The sequence below is a fragment of the Lactuca sativa genome, unplaced genomic scaffold, assembly GCF_002870075.4.
Source record: "Lactuca sativa cultivar Salinas unplaced genomic scaffold, Lsat_Salinas_v11 Lsat_1_v11_unplaced_49, whole genome shotgun sequence".
NCBI lineage: Eukaryota > Viridiplantae > Streptophyta > Magnoliopsida > Asterales > Asteraceae > Lactuca > Lactuca sativa.
In genome coordinates, this window is record NW_026440237.1 from 1 (window position 1) to 27,192 (window position 27,192).

Genomic DNA, 27,192 nt, shown 5'->3' on the forward strand with positions numbered 1-27,192 from the left:
TGCACACACATGACTTCCGCTTTGAGAACCCTGAGATTATACTATGACATTTTACTAATTGGAGGATATGGCTTTTGAGACTTGTTATTTGTGACATGATGTTTGAAATGATAACAACGATGTTTTCTGTAACCTATTTTTACAAGTAATATACTTTTAAAAAAAAAATTGGGTCCCGATTTTGGGATGTTACACCGACCCTTGCAGCTTTCGATTCCGGCAGCCTCCACAGTTTTAAAATCTAAAATTATTCTTTGTTAACTTCATATTCAGGTAATTCTCTTGATTTTATTTGCTTTAGTCGTATATTAGGTTAGGTTTATGTTAGGGCTTAATTTCTCCATTTTCTCCTTTTTCAATCGTCATCCTCTTATATCTTAGCATTATATATACAGAAATCACCTTCAAGCTTTCTGGTTATTGTGTATCATAGCCATATAAAATGCCTTCTACTTTATCATCAAATTAATTTCAGGTCTACCGTCGATTGCATCTATATAATAATAGAAAATTAGAATTAGAACTTGATTTAGGTCTTGATTGGTTAATTATTGTTTAAAAGCTATAAATTGGTTAGTTGTTGTTGAACCATGAGTTCTTCCAGGTCTAACCTACACGGATTTGATGGGAAAGTAAGTGAAAGAGAATTAAAACACCAACAAAGAACACATAGTGGTTTAGAGAATCACTTGCTTCACTGCTATACATGGAGTGTTCATTAAAGCTAAAATTGGGTTTCTCTTCATCCCATTTAAGTATCTCCATTGCATACTTTAGTGTTTGATCCACACTATTAGGCTCCAACCCCTTCACTACTGAAACTGAAACATCCAAAAAATATGGTCCAAAAATTTCGTTTTTAAATCATGAATAAAACCATAAACATCATGGATATATAAAATCACAAACCAAGTATCTGAAAAATTTCGTAATATCTATGAACATATCGAAATCTCATATCAAAATATCAGAGTAAATCTCCTAGGCTAGAAGACTATGGTGTGTGCCATGTGATCATCCCGAACCCTTCCCTTTGCTAGCAGAAGTACCTGAAACCAAAAATGAAACTGTAAGTACTAAGCTTAGTGAGCTCCCCCAAACTACCACATACCATACACATAACAAATAACATGGAATACAAACTTTGGGACACCGCCCAGCTGCATCGGGACGAACCTGGCATCGGTCTCCTGCCCGGTATCAGGCTCACCCCGATATTAGACTACGTCTAGCATCTGGCTTGCCCCGACATCAGGCTTACCCTGGCACATACATATCATATCATATATCATAACACATAAGATAAATATATAACATACGTCGGGCTTACCCCGGCATCAGACCGAATCCCGTAACACATAACACATAACATATAAGCTAACATGCATTAGGCTTGCCCCGGAACACATAACACATGGCATGCGTGAATCACAAAGACATCAAACATAAATATACTCTTCTTGGGACCGCCCCAGCATTGGACCGAAGTCCAGAAACATATACATCGGGCAAACCCCGGTATCAGACCGAGGTCATTATAGTTGGAAATGATTTTGCTCGATTTCAATACATCAAAACTCAGCTTGATGAAGCATTCAACATCAGAGATCTTGGTCCTATAAAGTGCTTTCTTGGCATTGAAGTTGCAAAAACTGATGATGGGTTTGTTCTGAGTCTAAGAAAATACACTATTGTCATTCTTGAAGATAGTGGAATGATGCGCAAGCCAAGTTCTTTCCGAATCGAGCAAAACTTACAACTACGCGAAGGAGAAAATGAAGACCAAGTTGGTGCTGGTGATCAATATTGTTGACTTGTTAGGCATTTACTTTATCTTCAAACTACATGCTCCAATATCACTTATGCTAACAACATTTTAAGTCAGTTTGTTGCTGACCCAAGACATAATCATATGGAAGCTGGAAATCACGTCTTGAGATACTAAAAGGGCAGACTAACACAAGGAATTCTTCTTCCTTGAGCTGGAGATCCAATTCATACTGCCTTTTGCGACTCAGACCTGCTTGTATATCATTGTACGAGACAATTGAGAAAATGTTACTTGCTTATGCTTGGAGGTGCTCCCATCTATTGGAAAACAAAGATGCAATCAATTGTGTCCTGATCCTCTATAGAGGCAGAATATAGGGTTATGGATTATACTATTAGTGAAATATTATAGTTTCGATGGTTACTAAAGGAGGTTGGCATTGGTCTCGACACCGCAACTCCTATATTATGTGATAACCAAGCTGCTCAACATATTGCTAATAATCTAGTTTTTCGTGAAAGGACAAAACATGTTGAGATAGATTGTTTCTTTGTTCGTGTAAGATCTAAGCCCAAAGAGATTATGCCTATGTTATTGACAGCATGTTGTAGATTTCAGATTTATTCACAAAAAGCTTTTGGCACACCCTGATTTCAGTTCCTTCTTGGCAAGATGGACATTACGAATCTCCATGATCCATCTTGAGGGGGAGTATTAGAAAACAGTATCATATTAATATATCTTTTATATCTTTATCTTTCATTCATTTTAGCTTATCCTTTTATTTATCCTATGTGTTTACCATGTTTATAATATCTTGTATCCCTATATAATCATTTACACGTTTTTGTGCTTGGAGTTAAGCAAATAAAAACTTCAATTTCTGATCACTATCGATTTCTAGAGATGTAGGTTTCTTAAATGAATTGGTTTTTGGTTCTCGCAAGTACTATAATCACAGGATTTTTTGATAGTATTATTTTATCTCTTTTAATCGGTTTGTTCAGAAGATCCAAAAATTTAAACTATAATAGTTCCTAGTGATAGTTTTAATTTTTTCCCCCCGAATTTGATTTGTTTTTTTGTAGGTCCTCACTAGTTTTATAAAAATTTAGCATTCCCAAAAATGATGTTTAGATATGTATTTCGTAGTTGAGTGTTTTTATATATATAGTTTAAAACAAATCAATTATACTTTTGATTATTGATGCATTACGGGTTCAAATGCCTTTTCTTTGTTTTTATATATATAGTTTAAAACAAAACAACTATGATCTTACACTAAGAAATGTCTCATCACGAAAACTCTATCTCTTATTGCCAATATTATGCTAGCATGAAAAAGATAAAATTATATATTATTTATTACTCCTTTTAAACAAATTTGAAAATTTTTTACTTTGATTTCATGATATATTTCGTTTTCATTTTACTTGAATTATTTCATGATTTCGTATAGATTCAAAAATTTCCAATCACCGGCTAAATTTTTTATTTGATTATTAATAACCTAATTGGTAAAAACATATTGTATTTTATAAGTTCACTTATTACATTCAATTGCATGATTTTTATTATTCAGTTTCGTTCAATCCAAGAACGCAATCTCCCCGCCATGGATAGACAATCAACGTTTACAACTTAGGTGTATTCACGATACCATCCACCATTTCTAGAGAAATTAGAGGTTGATCCACCGGAACCTGGCCAAAAAAATAGATTAGTAACAATATATGCATGTGTTGGAAATAAAATTACAAGCTGTGAAAATCTCTAGTCTAAGGAGTCATTAACATTATAGTTTCACAATTAGACGGGGCTTTCCATGTTTTTACAGGACTGTCCAACTGAAGCATTATATCATACATACGTGTCGGTTTGAACTACATCACGTCTTTAAGGACATGATTAGATCGAGCAATATTTTGCGAAATTTAACCCTTAATTATCGGTTGGATTATTTTTTGTTTACTTTTCATGTTAAGTGTTGTTTTAACCATTCTAAAAATATGATATATATGATATAATTCTATAACTATATGATTTTTTTAATATAAAATAAAATTTTACAGCATGAAAAACACAATGGTTTTACTAAGGCTTGACATGGTTTTGAGATTTGAGGTTATTGTCATGTGAGTATCTTACACCCCATTTTGAACCTCGATTATAATGTATATAAACTAATTAAAGTGGTATTTTGGTAAATCTATTCATTTTTTATTTATATTTTGTTAGTAATACAGTATAATTAATAATTTTTTTATTAGAATGAAGAATTCATTAAACCAGACTGAGCAAACGGTCTGGCCTATTGATTTTTTGACTGGACTGGGCTTTTTGGGTTCGAGTGACATGAAAAGCTGAAGACAAATACTTACATAATGTCCAGCCCCAAGAATCCAATAGAATGCAAAGTTCTGATATGACTTGTAGAAACCTTTGGTGGTGCTCTTATCTTCACCGCAGTACAATGGAGTCCTATTCAGGTTCATGTATTCCGACAAACCATCCCACCTGAACAATAAAACGAACCAACATATTAGCAACCTATAGTCTAATAATATTTACATCCCATACAATTAAAACACAGGAAAAAAGGGTAATATATATATAGTCCATTACTTTAGTTTTTTGATCCATGCTTCTGTCCCTTTTGTTGCACATACTAGATCAAGCTGTCACAAAATTAAAAGTTGCACAACATGTGATTCTTTGCATCTACTAATTAAGTAGTTGATTCTAATTGTCACTTGGCAAGATTTTCTCACCTGACCATTGAATACAGTCACATTTACAACCCGTCAACAAAAGCTCATCAACCTGTAGAAATTAAAATATTGATCGATAAGCAGTTTGAGCATAAAGGACAAAGACAAAATTTGTTAATATCACAAACAGATGAGCCATGGAGGCTGATCATGAGTTCATGGCTAAAACAGGGATTGCTAAATGTTGAATATATAGGTTAAAAGCTACACCTCTGCGATTCTGGGTCTCATGTACTCGTATACCATGGAAAAATACGCATAAACATCTTGCTCTCCCCATCTAAATAAGATTCCGCTAATCATTAATATGATATCTATAACTAATAAAAAACATACAAAAGAGCTTACTCTAGGTCAGAGGGAATAATCTTGAGCTTCTGTCTGATCTGATTATTCATTACGGAATAAAGGTCAGTTGCATTGGCTTCTGAGACCATGTCATAAGATTTCTTTTCCCAATATTCTCGATGCTTTTGTCTTCAAAGAGGTCTGATCAGTGTATCCATCGTCCAACATAAAGTTGAAGAAATCCTATAAAAACCAAAATTTGGCTTAATCAAATGCATGCGTTGAGAAAAACACTTTTTAAACGATATTAATTAGATCACCATCTTACCAACATTATTGCTACTTTCATAAATGTCTTTCATGAGATCGAACCATGAATATGCGGCTTCTTCGTACTGTCCATCTGCTATATGCTGCTGAATCTTTAAGGCGATGCTGCAAACAAAAGCATTATATATGTAATTTAGTAAGTTTTTTGCGACGCTTTTCAAGATTAGTCGCTTAAAATATTAATTTGAACCTATTAGATCGGTTCAAAGCAACATCGTCAATCCTCGAGACGTCTTTAAGTAATGGACCCCATGAAAGCTGCAAAAATTCGGTCGGTTATGTTGTTAAAAACATTTCAATGTTGACAATTAATCGATTATTTGGAACAAAAATGAGCGTGATGAGTTACCACATAATCTTCTGCAGAGATCCAACTATCGCCCAGTGCAACACCTATATCGAACAATAAGGTTTCTATAATTGACTTTTCAAATCATCGTACACGACCTTTTATTACACAAAAAAAAGAAAGACTTGAAAATTATACTACTAATAAACAATTTTTAACAAAATAAGTTTTTCATATGATAGAGTTTAATATTTAACTTTTCAATTTTTGTTTGAAGAAACGCTATTGTTATAATTTAGACATGTTTGTTTTGTCAATCTCACAAAAAACGATGGATAGTTTGGTATATAAAGCCCTAAGGATTTAGCTACAACATCCTAGACCTTGATCAGTTTCCAGAACTATTGGGTACGTTGTAGCTATTGGAAATCGTTTGTGCAGCTGTTGTTGACATCTTGTAGTGACCAAATACAGTTATTCAAAAGGACAACAAGAAGAATGAGATTATTTGCAAAAATTAATTAATATAGTACGTACCTTCAAGTTGAAGATTGAGTTCTCCATTTTTGATGGCTTGTAGAATGGCAAGTGCAGTGGGGACAGCAGATTTACCTCCATAGGATTCTGCAAAAATGTATAGTGAACGCGATTCAATGTCTTATTTCCGTTGTAGATCTCCTTCAACAATGTGATTACATCTGTTGCTGCTTCTAAGTCGGTATTAACAAACAAGCTCCCATCTTCCACATAACTATACCCGGTCCCAACCGGGCTATCCTAGAATCACAAAAGTAAGGGCATGACTTAATCAGATTAACTATCCTGTCTCTTCAAATACAATGAAAGCAAATTAAAGCTTGAATTAATCATACCACAAATAAGAGATCAGCCTTCTGAAGCCATGTCGAGTTTCTTGACTTCAAGTCAACATCCAAGGGCCCGATTGCTCCAAAATTTCCGTTGCCAGCTGCGGACTCATCCTGATACGGTAAACACATTTAGCTAGCCTTGATTAAACTATTAGGTGGTCATCATATATAGAACATGTTGCGGGATAAATGATGTCTAATTAACAAATATTTGTGAAAATGATTAGGATTTAGTGCAAGGGGGAATTAAAGCCTTAATTCATCGACCTTGTGTATTATATATATATAAGTCGTTCTTTTTCAATTAAGTCAAGAGGAAGTATCATATATATAACTTACTAGCTAGCTAGCTAAAGTTCAGTCATGTCTCATTTGATTCATTAAATAGGAAAACGTTAAACAATACCTCATTTTGATATGTTAGCAAGAGAACCGATATGAAAAACCAGTACTGGTGTTGGTACCCAGTAAATCAAACTACTACTAGTACTTTTTTTTTGGCAATATTAGCGGTTAGTGCAAAGCTATTGTCATCATGGGCCGAAAAACCTCAATAATGTATGGATACTTACCGGGATTCCATGGAGCCAGAGAATGGTTGGCCATGGTTTGGTTGGTTGTTTGGGTTTATTAGGACTTTTATACAGCCACCAAAACATATGCGCACCTAAAACAAAAACAACAAAAACTGAAACATGAGTTCTTGCTAGCAATAAATTTAACCAAGTAAAGCTAAACACATACCTGGGCGAACTTCAACGTATCCCCATGTTTCGGAACCATCAATGGTTCCTGACGAACAATTCCCTGTTGAAGTAACCGAAGAAATGAAAGCTAAATGACATAGAAAAACAAGAACACAAGGATTTTTCATGGAGACCATCTTCATCTTGAATATGAAATAAAGTTCAAAAGAAGTATATATGTTATAAATAGGATGAAAACATAACACAAGAAGATTCTCCTCTTTGTTTACGGCTTAAAGCAAAAAACAGAACAAACTAATTGGATGATTAACACAAGAAATGAACTGTTATAATCCTCATAAATGATTAAAATTTGAAACTTTTTGGTGCAATACATATTGTTTGAACGTATTTTAGGAATATTTCAACAAAAATTCCTGCATAAATTATTATTAATTAATCGGAACTCATGCATTTGTAGGATACGAAAATAAAATATTCAAATGAACAATCAACTGTAAACATTATCTAGTTGGACATAATATAATGAAGAAACTACACTACCTAGAGAATCGGAAATAGCGATGCCATTATCTGTCCGTATTCCGTCGGAAAAGGCCGACACCGATGGATTGCCGACGAAAAATGGTGGTCTCGTTTTGGCTTGTGGGTAAAGTATGCCGACGGAATCTCTACGGAACACCGACAATCTTTTTCCGTCGATAAATTACCGATGGACACCTATACAGACGGGTTTCCTTCCCGATTATCGACGGGCCCCTCTTTGACCGACATTGACTTTACCAAAAGATTACCGATGACACACATTACTGACAGAAGTCCCATCAATATTGTAACACCCGTTTTTCTGGACAAATTGAATTAAATGATCCTCACAACGTTGGATTTTTGAGAAAAAGGATCCCCACCACGTTTTCTATGCAAATATGAAATTAAATGACATGTATTATCAAAGTTTAATTGGTCTGAAACTAGAAAACATTTCATACTTTGATTTTAATTTATAAGAAAAAGTTATTTATGCAAGTATTGAATCGCCATAGAGAGGTTAGTATATGATCACTCTATTGCTGTTGCTTGTTACTAATCTTTGACTAGATTATTGAAAAGTCAAATTAGTATAATAATCTTAATTTTTCTATATTCCTAAACAAAAGACACACAAGGAATGAGAATTGTTTAAGAAGAGGGTGTTCATGGTTTATACAGGGTGCTTATTAATCGATTTTTCACCAAAATTCCAAATTAAGGTATGAAGTTGTTTATCGATGTGAATTTAAGTTTGAATGTAGTTGACCTTTATGTTATGAAATACAGACCCTGCCCTTGTTTGCTGATGAACGTGTGTTTTGATTTTTTTACAATAGAAACTTATCATGTTGGTAAATGTTTCTCCCTAATTCACCTTATAAGTCATTTCATTTATATGTATGTCGTCTCGTGTGGTCTTATCTCTAAGTGTTTTTATTTTTCATGGTATTTTTGGTACTTTTTGTATGGTTATGATGTGTTATGTATTTAAGTAAATTCCTATAAACCACTTTTCCATAGAAGGCATAGTCATTCGTCTTTTTGATTTGGATTTGAAGTGTTATGTCATGAATTTTTTTTATGTTAGTCTTTTTATTTGGATTTGAAGTTTTACTGTATGATTGTATTTTCTTCCTATGAATTGCAAGTTAGGTAGTTTAAGTTCTCAACTTTACCAATTAAGTAGGTGGTATTGGAACTTGGAAGGGAGAAATGAAAAACTTCTTTTGAGAAGGTTTTAGATGTTGGTAAGTTGTATTTTGATTAATTATATTGAAAATAGCATGTATTAATGCAACTAGAGATTCTGTCATTGCTTACTAAAGTGTAATTAGGTCATTTTTCTCACCTCACAACCTATTTTTGTCTCTTTGCTGTTTGTGTTGGCTAGCTTTATTTGATTGCTTTTTACTACTTTCTGCAGGTGACAACGAACTTTTACGCGTTAAGGACGTTGCACAAGCAATGGCTTTATTAGAATTTAATTGTATGCATTTCTATGTATAAAACTAGGATAGGTAGTCTGATTCTGACATTCATTAGCCAACTATCTGTAGTGAAATTTGTAGTTTAGCTTATGAGAATTTGTAACAGAAAATGATTGGCTCAAGAGTTTGAGTATGTTTCTTAATTTTTTTCAAATGTACATTTATCCATGAAACCTTACATTCATCTCTTTTGGAATCGTGTGTGTCCATTTTTTAGATGGGTAAATGTCACTGTGACCCAATCAACTATCGGATTTTGTTTTAAAAGGTCCTTAATGTAATTTTTTTGCAGTTTAGAGGCATAAAATCAATTTTTACCTGCCAAAAAGGGAACTTGACTTGCAATTGCCGGTCTACTTAATGATTTAGCATTTTTCAATAAAAAGAAAATTAAACTATAATACACATCACTCGCATCCTCACCCACCACATAAGACTTTATGTTCATGTTCAAGCAAGACACCCACCTTCTTGATTCGCTCTCATCGACCTTCGCCTTAGAGATTAGCCTTGTTCTTATTAGGTTTCTCTCTTTACTTAGTATCCTAGGTTTGAATCTATTCTTCATTCTGATTTACATGGATGTACAACTCGGTGAAGCATCACAACAACCCAATAAGGATGTTACACAAAGGCTGAAGAAACTGATGGTCGGTGTGCAATCGGAGTTCAGAGGGCATGAGTCCGCAATAGGTTCGACTATCTTCTTCATTCCGATTTCACGTTTTTTTTTGTTCGTTGATAATCTTGCTTGGAAGCCATGTGGAATCATTTTTCTCAAACCTAGAATTGTTTTTCGGGTATGTGGACGATTGTGGAGGAAGATGATGGTGATTGGTGGTGGTGTTAGAGGTTGAAGATGGCAGACGGTTTCCAAATCGCTTGGAGGTTGGAATCCATCTTGCTTGGAAGCTAGTGATTGAAGGGACGACGTGAGAGACACGCACAACAGCAACAAATAGCTTTGTTCATGACTCGAAGGGGAAGAGACCATCGGAACCCCTATATCTCGATTTCCAATTTCATTTGAGCCATACACACAGGATACATATTGCATCTATTTTCAACCAATTTAGCACAAGACATAACCATTCGAAGAAAAATTTGGTCTTCTACCGAGGCAAAGCCCCAAAACAAGTCTAAAACCAATTGGATCATGCATAAGTACAAGCTTGCTAATTCTATTAAGGTAAGATCGAAAAGAAAATCCACATTATTTACAACTTGTTTTCTGAAAATTATGATGATTAACCTCATTTTGATTTGATTGTTGTCCGAGGCATCGAGGATTGTGTGATTTTAGGATGTTTTTGAAGAAAAGTGGAAGAAAGTGGTGAGAACGATGTTAGATGAAGGTAATCTCTCATGGTAGATGAAGGTGAAGAGAGTAGTAAATATATGCATAGAGAATTTAAGAATCTGTTGCTGAGCTTACTTACAGTAGTTTAAGTAGTAATGTAAAGTTCTTTTTTTTTTTTTTTTTAAACTCAGGAAACTAGTTGAAGTCTGTAATCGCAAGTTTTTTTACATTGTGTTCTTGAGATTGAATCATGAAGACAGATAGAGAAGAATGAGATAAAGATTTAAGAGATGGCAAGTTTCATTAAATGACGTGGCACTTTATATTATTGAATAGGAAGGGGTTCACCGGGTGACCCCTTCATTTTCTTAAAAGGGACCTTTTAAAACCTTATAAGTCAAGATTATACCCCTAGAGAACAAAAAAAAAAGACGAGGGAGCTTTTAAAACAAAACCCGATAGTTGATTGGGTTACAATGACATTTACCCTTTTTTAGACTAGGCTCAATAATCAATGGAATTATAAAAATAGGTACTTATTTTATCTTTTGTCATTAGTATTGTTTAATTTTGATCCACTATCAATTTAACTGTGACCATCTGTTATTAACAGTCTTATTTATTTAATTTTTATTTCTCCAAAACTATTGTATAATTTTAGAGACACATACGTACACTACTGGAAACTTGACTTTCAACTACGGATTTAGAGAGAGATTTATTTTGTAGCAAATTTTAGGCCTTATAGCGAGAGAATTACGAGAGATATGCGATGGTTTAAACGATTATTTTGTTCATTCAACATATTGAATATTGGAGAGGGTTTAGCAAGGGGTCACTTACGGATCTCACAACTATTTATCGACACATTCTTATTCCTCGGTAATCGGTTGAAAACGAAGGCATTTGGCGAGGGTTCAACGAGGGATACAAAAATTGTCGACTTTTTATCCATCTAGTACGTGTTTAGCGAGAGACGGCTGACAGAGGCTACGCAAGTTATGTTTTTTTAATTGACGATCTCTCGCTAAAATTAGTGCAATCCAATTCCAGTTTCACAACGTTTATGTAAGTTTCCTTCCCTCCCAAATCCGCTTTATCACTCCAATTGAACACACATGATTCTCGAGTTGTACCTTAACCTAATCTCACCCTCTCTATTCAAACAAATGTCGACACCCCCCGACTGTAACACCCGGTTCCTGGTACGTGTTTAAATTCTAGTAATTTCATGTTTTGCCCTGGGACTTGGTGAGTTGGAGGGTCAAATCGTCGAGTAGACTCGACATCCGTCGGGAGTTTAAGTGACCTACTCGACGAGTCAGGGAACCGAATTGACGAGGAAACCCTAAAATTTAGGGTTTGCACCCTATTGAAACAACTTTTCTTCTCCCCAACCAGCCTCTATCGTCCCTTTTACTTCCAGAATGCCCTAAACTGAAACCCTAGCATTTTTTGAGTGTTCTTAAGCCATTCTTGTGCATTCTTGGTGGTTGTGAAGCTTGGGAAGAAGGAAGGAGCTTAAGAGATCGATTTGAAGCTAGTAGATCTAGAGGTTGTGTTCCATTTTCGGTTCATTTAAGGTAAAAAGCTTCAACCTTGGTTTTACCATTTGATAGATCCTCCTTAGGTGTAACACCCAAAGTCAGGAAGGCCAAGAAAGGAAAGGAAACCCTAATTTTAAGGGACGACTCGGCGAGTCCAAGGAGGAAGTCGGCGAGTCCGAGCGGGATCCGGGTCGAGGAGAAAGTGACCGACTCGGCGAGTCGGCCAAGGAGACTCGACGAGTCTGGTCTGTGCGAGGAAAACCCTAAATTCGGGACTTGGAGCCTATTTAAACGTCTCATTCTCTCCCCTAGGGTTCCTTTACTGCCTCTTTCACCCAGAACATCGAACCCTAAGCCCCATTGTTGCTCATTCAAGTTTGCAAGCCATTTTTGAGTGATTTGAAGGAAGAAGAAGAAGGGGAATCATTGAAGCTTCAAGGATTGGCCTTAGATTTGAAGATTGGGGAAAACTTTTGAGTTATTGAAGGTATTAAGTCGTTGCCCTCCTTTAGATCTATTATGGTTATGTGTTTTGGGGGCTTTTTAGCCATGAATAGCTATCCATTTGAGTTAGCAGCCAGATCCGAAGTTGCTACTTCGGATCTAAGCATATTATGGTCTTGAGAAGCATAAAGTATCTGTCCTTGAGTTGATTATGGAGCCTTTTTGCCTTAAACCCTAGTTTATGGTGTATTTTTGCCTAGATCTCCTTCTCTACACGTAAAGTTTGCAACTTTACGTGAGGAATAGGCTTGGGAAGGGTAGATCTGCAGTTTGGAGTCCATGCATGACTCAAAAGTCCTCTGCATGTATGAAGATCTGAATGAACTCGAAGAGTCCTTTGAGTGGACTCGGCGAGTAGCATGAAGATTTGGAGGAACTCGACGAGTGGGATGAACAACTCGTCGAGTCGGATGAAGTTGGGCAGGAACTCCGCGAGTTGGAAGAACAACTCGGCGAATCTGTTGAAGGTTGTCTTGGAGTCGGCGAGTCTGTTCTTGGACTCGGCGAGTCAGGTCGCAAAACCCCAAACCCTTCGAGTTAAGAATCGAATCAGTGAGTCGAGTGGAAACTCGGTGAGTTGGACAGGTCAGGACTCGGAAATTGGTAGGCTCGGTGAGTCATGGACTGACTCGGCGAGTCGAGTTGCGAATGGAAGGACTCTGAACTTACGAACTCGGCGAGTCAGTAGGGTGACTCGGCGAGTAGGGTTGACCTAGAAGGTTGACTTTGACCTTGACCAGAGTTGACTTGGTTGTCTTTCGGGGGTCAGTTAGACTCAGTGTTGCATTGATATTGGTAGCTCGGGGAACGAGTAGAGCAGGAGTTTAGAGAGTTGTCGGGCAGCAGCTAGTGGGATCATCAACAGGTTTAGCCGGTGCAGGTAAGTTTCCCTTTTGTGTGAATGGGTGTACGGCCACAATGTCGGCCCATGTAGTTATGAGTAGAAGACCCGTTGGTTAGCCCTAGACACAGTATGCTAGTATGATATTCAGGACGATGTCCAATGATATCGGGTGGGTGCCCAAGGAATGGTTTAAGTGATAGTTCATACTTGGTATCTATGTGATACCTGTATATGCCTGGTAGGGAGGTGAGTGTGGGCGAGGTCCCATAACTCACCAATAGCAGAGTGTGGATGGTGTTCCACATCTCATCAGTAGCAGGACAAGGGCGAGGCCCAGAGATAGGTGAGGCCTTAGGGCAAGATTCGTTAGTATGTGTTTAGCTTGTGTGAAGTGATATGTTTATGTGTTATTATTTGTTGGCGGGCGAGGCCCTGTGACAAGCGAGGCCTAAGTGAAACAGAACTGTATCCGAGCAGGGCTCGAAGCCAAGCGGGGCCTGGAGCGGCGGCGCCGTTGTAGCGGGCGAGGTCAGAGGTAAGGAGCGAGGCCCGGGATAGCGGGCGCGGCCGAGTATGTGCAGTATGTGGTTATGCATGGTATGTGTTAGGGTGGGGAACTTACTAAGCGTCGTGCTTAAGGTTTTCAGTTTTGGTTTCAGGTACTTCCGGTAGCGGAGGGATGAGCTCGGGGTGATCGCATGGCACACACCATAGATTAGACAGCCTGGGAATGTTTATTCTGATAACAAACATGTGTTTTGGAAATTAATACTTTGTTTATGTTTTGGATTGATGACCTTGCCTAAAGTAACGTTTTACCAAAAAAAAAATTTAGTCTTGAATTTTAATATGTTACAAGTTGGTATCAGAGCCTTGGTTTGAGGGATTCGGGCATACTCTCGGGTGTGCCTGAACTCAAACTAAGGGGTCGGATAAAAAGTTTTCGAAAATGAGAAGAAAGTTTTGTAAAAAGAAAGTTTTTAGAATGAAACAGTTTTAGAAAAGCAAAAGAATTGAAACGAGAAAAGGGGTGTGGTGCATGCAATCAGCCGAGTTCAAGTAAGTACCACCCCAAAATACCCATACAAGTTTATGTTATGATTATCAGTTAATAGAACAACATGCTAGATTACGACTAAGGATCTAGGGATGATGCCTTATGTGCCTGTTATATGTGCTTTGAGCTGCATGATAGTGCTGATTAGACAGTAGTAGGATAGCCTATTTAGGTTATGCCTGAGTTTATGAGTTTGTGTGAGTCTATGAGTTTGTTATGCATGCTAGTTCAGTTTCTTGCTATGTAGATATGATTGCTTGAGTATGTTGTGGTTAGATTTTCCCTTGTCTGAATGATGCTTGCTTTGTGCATTGTGGGATTCTGAGTGATGGGAGTTAGCCAGTAGGTGAATACGTCACGTCACATGTGATCAGGGTTGAATAATATTAGAGTGCTGGATTTGGCCCTATTGCGCAGCTCTCGTTTGAGTCTAACTGTTGTAGGGATGAGTCTTTTACTCGAAGGATTATTTGAGCCTCGTCACATGTGATGGTATCCATGTAATGGCTAATTGGCATCACAAGGAGACCTTCAGCAGCTGAGGACTGGTTGAGTTAAGTCAGAGGTTTCCCTAGGGTAAGCCTAGGATAAGATAGTGCTGGGAGCAGTAGTAGTGGATAAGGGACCTGGTGGAGTCGAAGCAATTCCTAAGGAAAGTACGGATAGATGAGGAAAGTAGTATGGGCCCGTACTACTAAAATCAAAGGCTCCGTACTCGATTCGGGAAAGGCTGAGACAAGACCGGGAACCTGGTAGGGTGTGTTTGGTCTCGCATCAGTGATCAGTATTCTATTAGTGGTTGTGGTATATTTTCAGCATGGTGACGTTGCGAGAGAGACCAGCGGGCGGATCAGGCGCCAGAGAGGGATCATGCTCGGGTTCAGGGGCTAAGCAGCTCGAGGAGCGAATGAGGGAGTTGATATCCGCCGAGGTTACGCGCAGTATTCTAGATCAGACTCCTGTGATCTTTGCACGGTCAATGAGGGTATATTGGAGATTTTGGATGAGAGGCTGGGAGCCTTCTGTACCGAGATGATCGCTTTGATGGAGCGCGTACCTTGACGTTTCGAGAGTTCAGGGCTTGCGGGGGACCAGATTATCATGGGGCTAGGGACCCCATCGCTAGCAGTAGATGGTTGGCTGATGTTGTCCAACAGCGTTCCGTTTGAGCCGGTGTCCTGGGGAGGAAAAGGTCAGACTCGCTTCCTGTCTTCTGAAGGACAGAGCGAGGATTGGTGGGAGGAGATTGGTCATGCTCTGGGGATGATGCCGTGTTGGACGCGATGACTTGGAGCGATTTCTTGGGCCAGGTTCAGGGCGGAGTTTTCGCCAATTATTGAGGTGCAGCATTTTGCATGGGAGTTTTAGGGATTTGACGCAGACCACTGAGACTGTGGCGGAGATCACCGCCAAGTTCAGGAGAGGGCTCTTCTTGTACCATAGTATGTCGCGGATAAGGAGATGAAGAAGGCCCGATATCACGAGATGTTGAGGGCTGACATCAGGGAGTTCGTGAGCAGTTCGGCTGTAAGACACTGGACGATATGATTTCTCGGGCCAGAGAGAGGGAAATTGATTTGGAGCAGATCCAAAAAAGGAAGACCAGATGAGGTTCAGGTAGCCGCGGACTCGGGAAAAAGGCTCAAGGGATCAGATTCGAGATTGAGGAATTATCAGGACCGAAACCGATGCGGGAAGTGTGGCAGGGCGCACGGGGGCGCGTGTAGGAGTGGTAGCGGCAGTGAGTCTGGTTGCTTCAAGTGCGGTCGGACTAGTCATTTTACAAGGGATTGTACTGCTACCATGACATAGGGATCAGACTTGGATATGTTTTTACTGCAATCAGCGGGGCCAAAAGAAGGCACAGTGCCCCAGTTTGTTTTCAGCAGGACGGGTGATGCACCTGCCCCTGCAACTTTGAGGATCACAGACGGCCGTCAGGGCCATGAGAGGTGCCCTGCGGTAGGAGGTAGGGATTTTCAGATGACTACCTTGGAGGCGCAGCAGCATCGGGACGTTGCAGCTATGCGATTTTTGATTTCAGTTCTTTTATTTCATGCATGATTTTATTGTTAGGGTTCTGCATCATTATCGGTATGGGTATTTTATTTTTGTGCGGCTTGCTTGTGATGGAGTTATATGCCATCTGCATACCTTGGAAATTTGAATGGTAGTTAAGGGATGTGCTCTATTGGGGAAGGTTGCTTAGGATGCAGTAACTGTAGCATACCTGGGAGGGATTTGGTATGTCTCACGAATTCGGGAGCCATATGATTTTAGAAATGGATTGGTTAGATCCCTAGCTATGGTAAGCTTGGGGTTCCTCAGCAGGTTGTTTTATGGAATGGTAGCGAGGATGGGGATTTCTTTTCGAGCATTGAGCAGCAAGGGTTAAGCAGGATCAAAGTAGGGGAGAATCCTCCGAGCGGGCAAAGGTAAGAGCACGCAGATCTAGAATGAGTGCGCGACCTCCGAGAAGGAAAAAGAAGTGGTACAACATTGATGGATTGAGAAGTCCAGGGTTGGGAGCTGAGAACCCCCCCCCCCCCCCAACCTCAGCCAGTGCGTGTACTGGTGATGGTTAGTATGTGGCTGGGAATTCAGGATGGGGGATCACCTGTAGGGCTTGAGTGAGTCAGGAGAAGATCTTGATAACTGATAGCATGGGGTGCTTTCTCATTAGCAGTCAGTGATGGGAAGTGTTGTCAGACTACAGGGCAACCGTAGCAATTCACCAGCAATCAGTAGTGGAAAGTGTTGTAAGACTACGGGGCAGCCGTAGCATTTACTAGCAGTCAGTGGTTGGAAGTGTTGTCAGACTACAGGACAGCCGTAGCATTCACTAGCAGACGGTGATAAAAGGTGATGTAAGACTGCAGGCAAGCCGTAGCATTCCATAGTAACCTCGTTGGCAGAATGGGGGGCGGGCCCTTATCTCCTAGTGGTCAGATTGGGATCAGGAATGGGTAGTGGATGAGAATGATAGGGAGTTTGCCTGTATAGCCCTAGAGAGGTGAGACCTTGGGAGAGCCGCTCTAGATATAGTTGGGTGAGACCCATGGGCGAGGCCCGTAGGAGAATAGCAGTATAGGTGAGACCTGAGAGCAGGGTTGCTCAGTGGGTATGGTCGGGTGAGACCCGTGGGCGAGGCTCGAGCGAGAATGGTTGGGCAAGTAGGACTAGAGGGATAGAGGCGGGTGAGACCCGTGGGTGAGGCCCATAAGTTTTAGCAGCACAGGTGGGACCTAGTAGGGACCTTAGTGTCAAGATAGGGGATTGGGGATCCCAGGAATTATAGTGCCTGTATGGAATAATAGATTGAGCAGTTATAGGTGGTCGAAGTTTTTTTCGAAGTCGCTGGAGCGACTAGGAGTTTGTTGTTGGGTCTAGTTACCGGTGGGAGCTGGTAATCCAGATATTGATAGGTTGGTAGGGACCAAGGTGGTCTCAGTTCATCAGGGAGTCAGATGAGGAATAGCAGAATTTTTAGTCAGTAGCAGTGCGGTAAGCAGTCTATGGTGAAATTCAATTAGTTGATTGTGGGGTGCTCGACACCAAATTATAGTAGAAAGAAATGCCCAGTGGATACTGGCGATAATGACCCGAACTGGAGGTAGCGGGAGTAATGGATTGGTGAAGATAGGATCTTCACAGTGATAGAGGAAATAGTTGGTTATGGAGCATTTGCCTTGGGGAGAGAAAGGAAATCGCTTAAGGAAAGAAGGGGTGAACCCCTATGGGTTCAGTGCAGTACTCGATGAGTACCAGAAGGATTGTCGGTTGAGTAAGTTGTGTTTCTAGAATGTTCAGGGTCAGGGTTGATCCGAGATAATTATCCACAAGGATAATGTTAGTCGGAATGACCAAGCGAAGACCAGCGAGGGTAGGTAGCTGGTGATGGATCATTTAGTGAATATTGGAAGCAGATTGTAGGCGGTGGGCCATAGCAAACTTCGAGAACGAAGTTTAGTTTAAGTGGGGAGAGTTGTAACACCCAAAGTCAGGAAGGCCAAGAAAGGAAAGGAAACCCTAATTTTAATGGACGACTCGGCGAGTCCAAGGAGGAACTCAGCGAGTCCGAGCGGGATCCAGGTCGAGGAGTAAGTGACCGACTCGGCGAGTCGGGCAAGGAGACTCGGCGAGTCTGGTCTGTGCGAGGAAAACCCTAAATTCGGGACTTGGAGCCTATTTAAACGTCTCATTCTCTCCCCTAGGGTTCCTTTATTGCCCTCTTTCACCTAGAACATCGAACCCTAAGCCCCATTGTTGCTAATTCAAGCTTCCAAGCCATTTTAGAGTGATTTGAAGGAAGAAGAAGAAGGGGAATCATTGAAGCTTCAAGGATTGGCCTTAGATCTGAAGATTGGGGAAAACTTTTGAGTTATTGAAGGTATTAAGTCGTTTCCCTCCTTTAGATCTATTATGGTTGTGAGTTTTGCGGCTTTTTAGCCATGAATAGCTATCCATTTGAGTTAGAAGCCAGATCTGAAGTTGCTACTTCGGATCTAAGCATATTATGGTCTTGAGAAGCATAAAGTATCTGTCCTTGAGTTGATTATGGAGCCGCTTTGCCTTAAACCCTAGTTTATGGTGTATTTTGCCTAGATCTCCTTCTCTACACGGAAAGCTTACAACTTTACGTGAGGAATAGGCTTAGGAAGGGTAGATCTATTGTTTGGAGTCCATGCATGACTCAAAAATCCTCTTCTTGTATGAAGATCTGAATGAACTCGGTGAGTCCTTTGAGTGGACTCGGCGAGTAGCATGAATATTTAGAGGAACTCGACGAGTGGGATGAACAACTCGTCGAGTCGGATGGAGTTGGGTAGGAACTTGGCGAGTTGGAAGAACAACTCGGCGAGTCTGTTGAAGGTTGTCTTGGACTCGGCGAGTCAGGTCGCGAAACCCCAAACCCTTTGAGTTGAGACTCGAACAAGTGAGTCGAGTGGAGACTCGGTGAGTTGGACAAGTCAAGACTCGGAAATCGTTAGGCTCGGCGAGTCGTGTCGCGAATGGAAGGACTCTGAACATATGAACTCGGCGAGTCAGTAGGGTGACTCGGCGAGTAGGGTTGGCCTGGAAGGTTGACTTTGGACCAGGACTTTGACCTTGACCATATTTGACTTGGTTGTCTTTCGGGGGTCAGTTAGACTCAGTGTTGCATTGATATTGGTAGCTCGGGAGAGAGTGGAGCAGGAGTTTAGAGAGTTGTCGGGCAGCGGCTAGTGGGATCATCAACAGGTTTAGCCAGTGCAGGTGAGTTTCCCTTTTGTGTAAATGGGTCTACGACCAAATGCCGGCCCATGTAGTTATGAGTAGAAGACCCGGGGGTTAGCCCTAGGCACAGTATGCTAGGTATGATATTTAGGACGAGGTCTAATGATAGCGGTCGGGTGCCCAAGGAATGGTTTATGTGATAGTTCATACTTGTTGTCTTTGTGATACTTGTATATGCCTAGTAGGGAGGTGAGTGTGGCTGAGGTCCCGTAACTCACCAATAGCAGAGTGTGGATGGTGTTCCACATCTCATCAGTAGCAGGACAAGGGCGAGGCCCAGAGACAGGTGAGGCCTTAGGTAAGATTTGTTAGTATGTGTTTAGCTTATGTGAAGTGATATGTTTATGTGTTATTTTTTGTTGGCGGGCGAGGCCCTGTGACAGACGAGGCTAAGTGAAACCGATATGTATCCGAGTGGGACTCGAAGCCAGGCGGGGCCTGGAGCGGAGGGGCCGTTGTAGCGGGCGAGGCCTAGGATAGCGGGCGTGGTCCAGTATGTGCAGTATGTGGTTATGCATGGTATGTGGTAGGGTGGGGAACTCACTAAGCTTTGTGCTTACGGTTTTCAGTATTGGTTTTAGGTACTTCCGGTAGCGGAGGTAAGAGCTCGGGGTGATCGCATGGCACACACCATAAATTAGACAGCCTGGGAATGTTTACTCTGATAACGAACATGTGTTTTGGAAATTAATACTCTGTTTATGTTTTGGATTGATGACCTTGCCTAAAGTAATGTTTTACCAAAAGAAATTTTTAGTCTTGAATTTTGGGACGTTACATTAGGCCGTGAATCTTGTCATTTTGGGGAAAATTTAAGTCACCTTCGGGTCTGGGGCATTATATGGAGAAATAGCTTCAGATCAGGATCATAAGGGGGCTCTCATGGAATAAAGATGCGAACTTTGCTGCCCATAAGAGCGCATGCATCTTGAAGACTCCATTTTAGGGCCGTTTGAGCTAAATGACCCATGCATGAACATAAAGTTTGCAACTTTATGTATAAAAGGGCCCCTAGGAGGCCAGATCTATGATTTGAATGCATTAAGAACCATTATAAGCAACTGTATAGTTTTGGACAAAGGTGGACTCGGTGAGTCGTTCATGGGACTCAGCGAGTCAGGGTGTATTTTCCATAAAATCCTTTCTGTTTATGGACCAAAAGTTAAGATTGAAGGTCCCTCAGTTGTTTAGGCTCATTAGGGACCTGGAAATCATAGAACTCGGAGAGTGTATGAACAGACTCGACGAGTTTAAGGCAATGTCCCAACCACAAGAAGATGGATTCGACAAGTTCAGGGAGAACTCGACGATTCATAGACTGAACACCTTCATATGGATGAAGATGAACTCGATGAGTTCAAGGAGGAACTCGACGAGTCGATTGAAGATAGTCCGATGTGTTATTGAAGGCGAACTCGTCGAGCTCTTGCTAGAATCGACGAGTAAGGATAGGATTATGACATTTTGTGCAGGTGGTGACTAGTCGAGTTGGTAAACCAACTCAGCGAGTCAAGTCAACCAGATGTTGACTTTACCAAATGATTGACCATTGGCCAAGGCATTGACCTTGACTTTGACTTGGATTACAATGACCCTTGTAAGGGTTATGAGTATGAGTTGATAACTTAGAAAAGCTGTTGTGTAGGGATTGAGGAGTTGGGAAAAGTCTATTTTCACATCGAGTACAGTGAAGACACTACACGACATAGAGGTGAGTTACCTTCCAGCAGAAGTGGGTCTAAGGCACCAAGGCCGACCCACTAGTAGTTGATTACAGTTGAGATTATTGTCTTTCTGATAATTGTCGGGTTTGTTATTACTTGATGTGTTCTATGTACCAGTATGTTATGTTCTGTGTCATATTGATAGTAGGAGGTGAATAGTCCCCGATCGGTTGTTAGGACCGATGGGTAGGTCGGGCACCCCAGATATGTCTGACAGCATGTTTATGATATGTTATTATATGATAGTAGTAGGGGGTGAAATAGTCCCCATGACCGGGTGAGATAGACCGGAGGGTAGGCAAGCACCCGAGAATGGCCTGACACGGGTAGTCAGCACCCCAGAATGGCTTGACACGGGTAGTCAGCACTCCAAAATGGATTGACATGGGTAGGTCGACCTCACCAGGATTGCCCGACAATATGTATGATTGTATGGTGTGTGGTATGATAGGGGAAATAACTAAGATTCGTGCTTACAATTTTTAGTTTGGTTTCAGGTACCTCTTCAGCTAAGGGGAAGGAGCCAGCAGGGTAGCAGCGCATTGCACACACATGACTTCCGCTTTGAGAACCCTGAGATTATACTATGACATTTTACTATTGGAGGATATGGCTTTTGAGACTTGTTATTTGTGACATGATGTTTGAAATGATAACAACGATGTTTTCTGTAACCTATTTTTACAAGTAATATACTTTTAAAAAAAAATTGGGTCCCCGATTTTGGGATGTTACACCGACCCTTGCAGCTTTCGATTCCGCAGCCTCCACAGTTTTAAAATCTAAAATTATTCTTTGTTAACTTCATATTCAGGTAATTCTCTTGATTTTATTTGCTTTAGTCGTATATTAGGTTAGGTTTATGTTAGGGCTTAATTTCTCCATTTTCTCCTTTTTCAATCGTCATCCTCTTATATCTTAGCATTATATATACAGAAATCACCTTCAAGCTTTCTGGTTATTGTGTATCATAGCCATATAAAATGCCTTCTACTTTATCATCAAATTAATTTCAGGTCTACCGTCGATTGCATCTATATAATAATAGAAAATTAGAATTAGAACTTGATTTAGGTCTTGATTGGTTAATTATTGTTTAAAAGCTATAAATTGGTTAGTTGTTGTTGAACCATGAGTTCTTCCAGGTCTAACCTACACGGATTTGATGGGAAAGTAAGTGAAAGAGAATTAAAACACCAACAAAGAACACATAGTGGTTTAGAGAATCACTTGCTTCACTGCTATACATGGAGTGTTCATTAAAGCTAAAATTGGGTTTCTCTTCATCCCATTTAAGTATCTCCATTGCATACTTTAGTGTTTGATCCACACTATTAGGCTCCAACCCCTTCACTACTGAAACTGAAACATCCCAAAAAATATGGTCCAAAAATTTCGTTTTTAAATCATGAATAAAACCATAAACATCATGGATATATAAAATCACAAACCAAGTATCTGAAAAATTTCGTAATATCTATGAACATATCGAAATCTCATATCAAAATATCAGAGTAAATCTCCTAGGCTAGAAGACTATGGTGTGTGCCATGTGATCATCCCGAACCCTTCCCTTTGCTAGCAGAAGTACCTGAAACCAAAAATGAAACTGTAAGTACTAAGCTTAGTGAGCTCCCCAAACTACCACATACCATACACATAACAAATAACATGGAATACAAACTTTGGGACACCGCCCAGCTGCATCGGGACGAACCTGGCATCGGTCTCCTGCCCGGTATCAGGCTCACCCCGATATTAGACTACGTCTAGCATCTGGCTTGCCCCGACATCAGGCTTACCCTGGCACATACATATCATATCATATATCATAACACATAAGATAAATATATAACATACGTCGGGCTTACCCCGGCATCAGACCGAATCCCGTAACACATAACACATAACATATAAGCTAACATGCATTAGGGCTTGCCCCGGAACACATAACACATGGCATGCGTGAATCACAAAGACATCAAACATAAATATACTCTTCTTGGGACCCCGCCCCAGCATTGGACCGAAGTCCAGAAACATATACATCGGGCAAACCCCGGTATCAGACCGAGGTCATTATAGTTGGAAATGATTTTTGCTCGATTTCAATACATCAAAACTCAGCTTGATGAAGCATTCAACATCAGAGATCTTGGTCCTATAAAGTGCTTTCTTGGCATTGAAGTTGCAAAAACTGATGATGGGTTTGTTCTGAGTCTAAGAAAATACACTATTGTCATTCTTGAAGATAGTGGAATGATGCGCAAGCCAAGTTCTTTCCGAATCGAGCAAAACTTACAACTACGCGAAGGAGAAAATGAAGACCAAGTTGGTGCTGGTGATCAATATTGTTGACTTGTTAGGCATTTACTTTATCTTCAAACTACATGCTCCAATATCACTTATGCTAACAACATTTTAAGTCAGTTTGTTGCTGACCCAAGACATAATCATATGGAAGCTGGAAATCACGTCTTGAGATACTAAAAGGGCAGACTAACACAAGGAATTCTTCTTCTTGAGCTGGAGATCCAATTCATACTGCCTTTTGCGACTCAGACCTGCTTGTATATCATTGTACGAGACAATTGAGAAAATGTTACTTGCTTATGCTTGGAGGTGCTCCCATCTATTGGAAAACAAAGATGCAATCAATTGTGTCCTGATCTCTATAGAGGCAGAATATAGGGTTATGGATTATACTATTAGTGAAATATTATAGTTTCGATGGTTACTAAAGGAGGTTGGCATTGGTCTCGACACCGCAACTCCTATATTATGTGATAACCAAGCTGCTCAACATATTGCTAATAATCTAGTTTTTCGTGAAAGGACAAAACATGTTGAGATAGATTGTTTCTTTGTTCGTGTAAGATCTAAGCCCAAAGAGATTATGCCTATGTTATTGACAGCATGTTGTAGATTTCAGATTTATTCACAAAAGCTTTTGGCACACCCTGATTTCAGTTCCTTCTTGGCAAGATGGACATTACGAATCTCCATGATCCATCTTGAGGGGGAGTATTAGAAACAGTATCATATTAAATATATCTTTTATATCTTTATCTTTCATTCATTTTAGCTTATCCTTTTATTTATCCTATGTGTTTACCATGTTTATAATATCTTGTATCCCTATATAATCATTTACAACGTTTTTGTGCTTGGGAGTTAAGCAAATAAAAACTTCAATTTCTGATCACTATCGATTTCTAGAGATGTAGGTTTCTTAAATGAATTGGTTTTTGGTTCTCGCAGTACTATAATCACAGGATTTTTGATAGTATTATTTTATCTCTTTTAATCGGTTTGTTCAGAAGATCCAAAAATTTAAACTATAATAGTTCCTAGTGATAGTTTTAATTTTTTCCCCCCGAATTTGATTTGTTTTTTTGTAGGTCCTCACTAGTTTTATAAAATTTAGCATTCCCAAAAAATGATGTTTAGATATGTATTTCGTAGTTGAGTGTTTTTATATATATGTTTAAAACAAATCAATTATACTTTTGATTATTGATGCATTACGGGTTCAAATGCCTTTTCTTTGTTTTTTATATATATAGTTTAAAACAAAACAACTATGATCTTACACTAAGAAATGTCTCATCACGAAAACTCTATCTCTTATTGCCAATATTATGCTAGCATGAAAAAGATAAAATTATATATTATTTATTACTCCTTTTAAACAAATTTGAAAATTTTTTACTTTGATTTCATGATATATTTCGTTTTCATTTTACTTGAATTATTCATGATTTCGTATAGATTCAAAAATTTCCAATCACCGGCTAAATTTTTTTATTTGATTATTAATAACCTAATTGGTAAAAACATATTGTATTTTATAAGTTCACTTATTACATTCAATTGCATGATTTTTATTATTCAGTTTCGTTCAATCCAAGAACGCAATCTCCCCCGCCATGGATAGACAATCAACGTTTACAACTTAGGTGTATTCACGATACCATCCACCATTTCTAGAGAAATTAGAGGTTGATCCACCGGAACCTGGCCAAAAAAATAGATTAGTAACAATATATGCATGTGTTGGAAATAAAATTACAAGCTGTGAAAATCTCTAGTCTAAGGAGTCATTAACATTATAGTTTCACAATTAGACGGGGCTTTCCATGTTTTTACAGGACTGTCCAACTGAAGCATTATATCATACATACGTGTCGGTTTGAACTACATCACGTCTTTAAGGACATGATTAGATCGAGCAATATTTTGCGAAATTTAACCCTTAATTATCGGTTGGATTATTTTTTGTTTACTTTTCATGTTAAGTGTTGTTTTAACCATTCTAAAAATATGATATATATGATATAATTCTATAACTATATGATTTTTTTAATATAAATAAAATTTTACAGCATGAAAAACACAATGGTTTACTAAGGCTTGACATGGTTTTGAGATTTGAGGTTATTGTCATGTGAGTACTTACACCATTTTGAACCTCGATTATAATGTATATAAACTAATTAAAGTGGTATTTTGGTAAATCTATTCATTTTTTATTTATATTTTGTTAGTAATACAGTATAATTAATAATTTTTTATTAGAATGAAGAATTCATTAAACCAGACTGAGCAAACGGTCTGGCCTATTGATTTTTTGACTGGACTGGGCTTTTTGGGTTCGAGTGACATGAAAAGCTGAAGACAAATACTTACATAATGTCCAGCCCCAAGAATCCAATAGAATGCAAAGTTCTGATATGACTTGTAGAAACCTTTGGTGGTGCTCTTATCTTCACCGCAGTACAATGAGTCCTATTCAGGTTCATGTATTCCGACAAACCATCCCACCTGAACAATAAAACGAACCAACATATTAGCAACCTATAGTCTAATAATATTTACATCCCATACAATTAAAACACAGGAAAAAGGGTATATATATATAGTCCATTACTTTAGTTTTTTGATCCATGCTTCTGTCCCTTTTGTTGCACATACTAGATCAAGCTGTCACAAAATTAAAAGTTGCACAACATGTGATTCTTTGCATCTACTAATTAAGTAGTTGATTCTAATTGTCACTTGGCAAGATTTTCTCACCTGACCATTGAATACAGTCACATTTACACCCGTCAACAAAAGCTCATCAACCTGTAGAAATTAAAATATTGATCGATAAGCAGCTTTGAGCATAAAGGACAAAGACAAAATTTGTTAATATCACAAACAGATGAGCCATGGAGGCTGATCATGAGTTCATGGCTAAAACAGGGATTGCTAAATGTTGAATATATAGGTTAAAAGCTACACCTCTGCGATTCTGGGTCTCATGTACTCGTATACCATGGAAAAATACGCATAACACTTGCTCATCCCCCATCTAAATAAGATTCCGCTAATCATTAATATGATATCTATAACTAATAAAAAACATACAAAAGAGCTTACTCTAGGTCAGAGGGAATCTTGAGCTTCTGTCTGATCTGATTATTCATTACGGAATAAAGGTCAGTTGCATTGGCTTCTGAGACCATGTCATAAGATTTCTTTCCCAATATTCTCGATGCTTTTGTCTTCAAAGAGGTCTGATCAGTGTATCCATCGTCCAACATAAAGTTGAAGAAATCCTATAAAAACCAAAATTTGGCTTAATCAAATGCATGCGTTGAGAAAAACACTTTTTAAAACGATATTAATTAGATCACCATCTTACCACATTATTGCTACTTTCATAAATGTCTTTCATGAGATCGAACCATGAATATGCGGCTTCTTCGTACTGTCCATCTGCTATATGCCTGCTGAATCTTTAAGGCGATGCTGCAAACAAAAGCATTATATGTAATTTAGTAAGTTTTTGCGACGCTTTTCAAGATTAGTCGCTTAAAATATTAATTTGAACCTATTAGATCGGTTCAAA

At 39.1% G+C, this 27,192-nt stretch overlaps 1 pseudogene; it reads right to left on the reverse strand.

The window, feature by feature from the left end:
- Nucleotides 1–3,174: 3,174 nt before the first annotated feature.
- Nucleotides 3,175–27,092, reverse strand: LOC128129545 (serine carboxypeptidase-like 51; annotated as a pseudogene).
- Nucleotides 27,093–27,192: the final 100 nt, after the last annotated feature.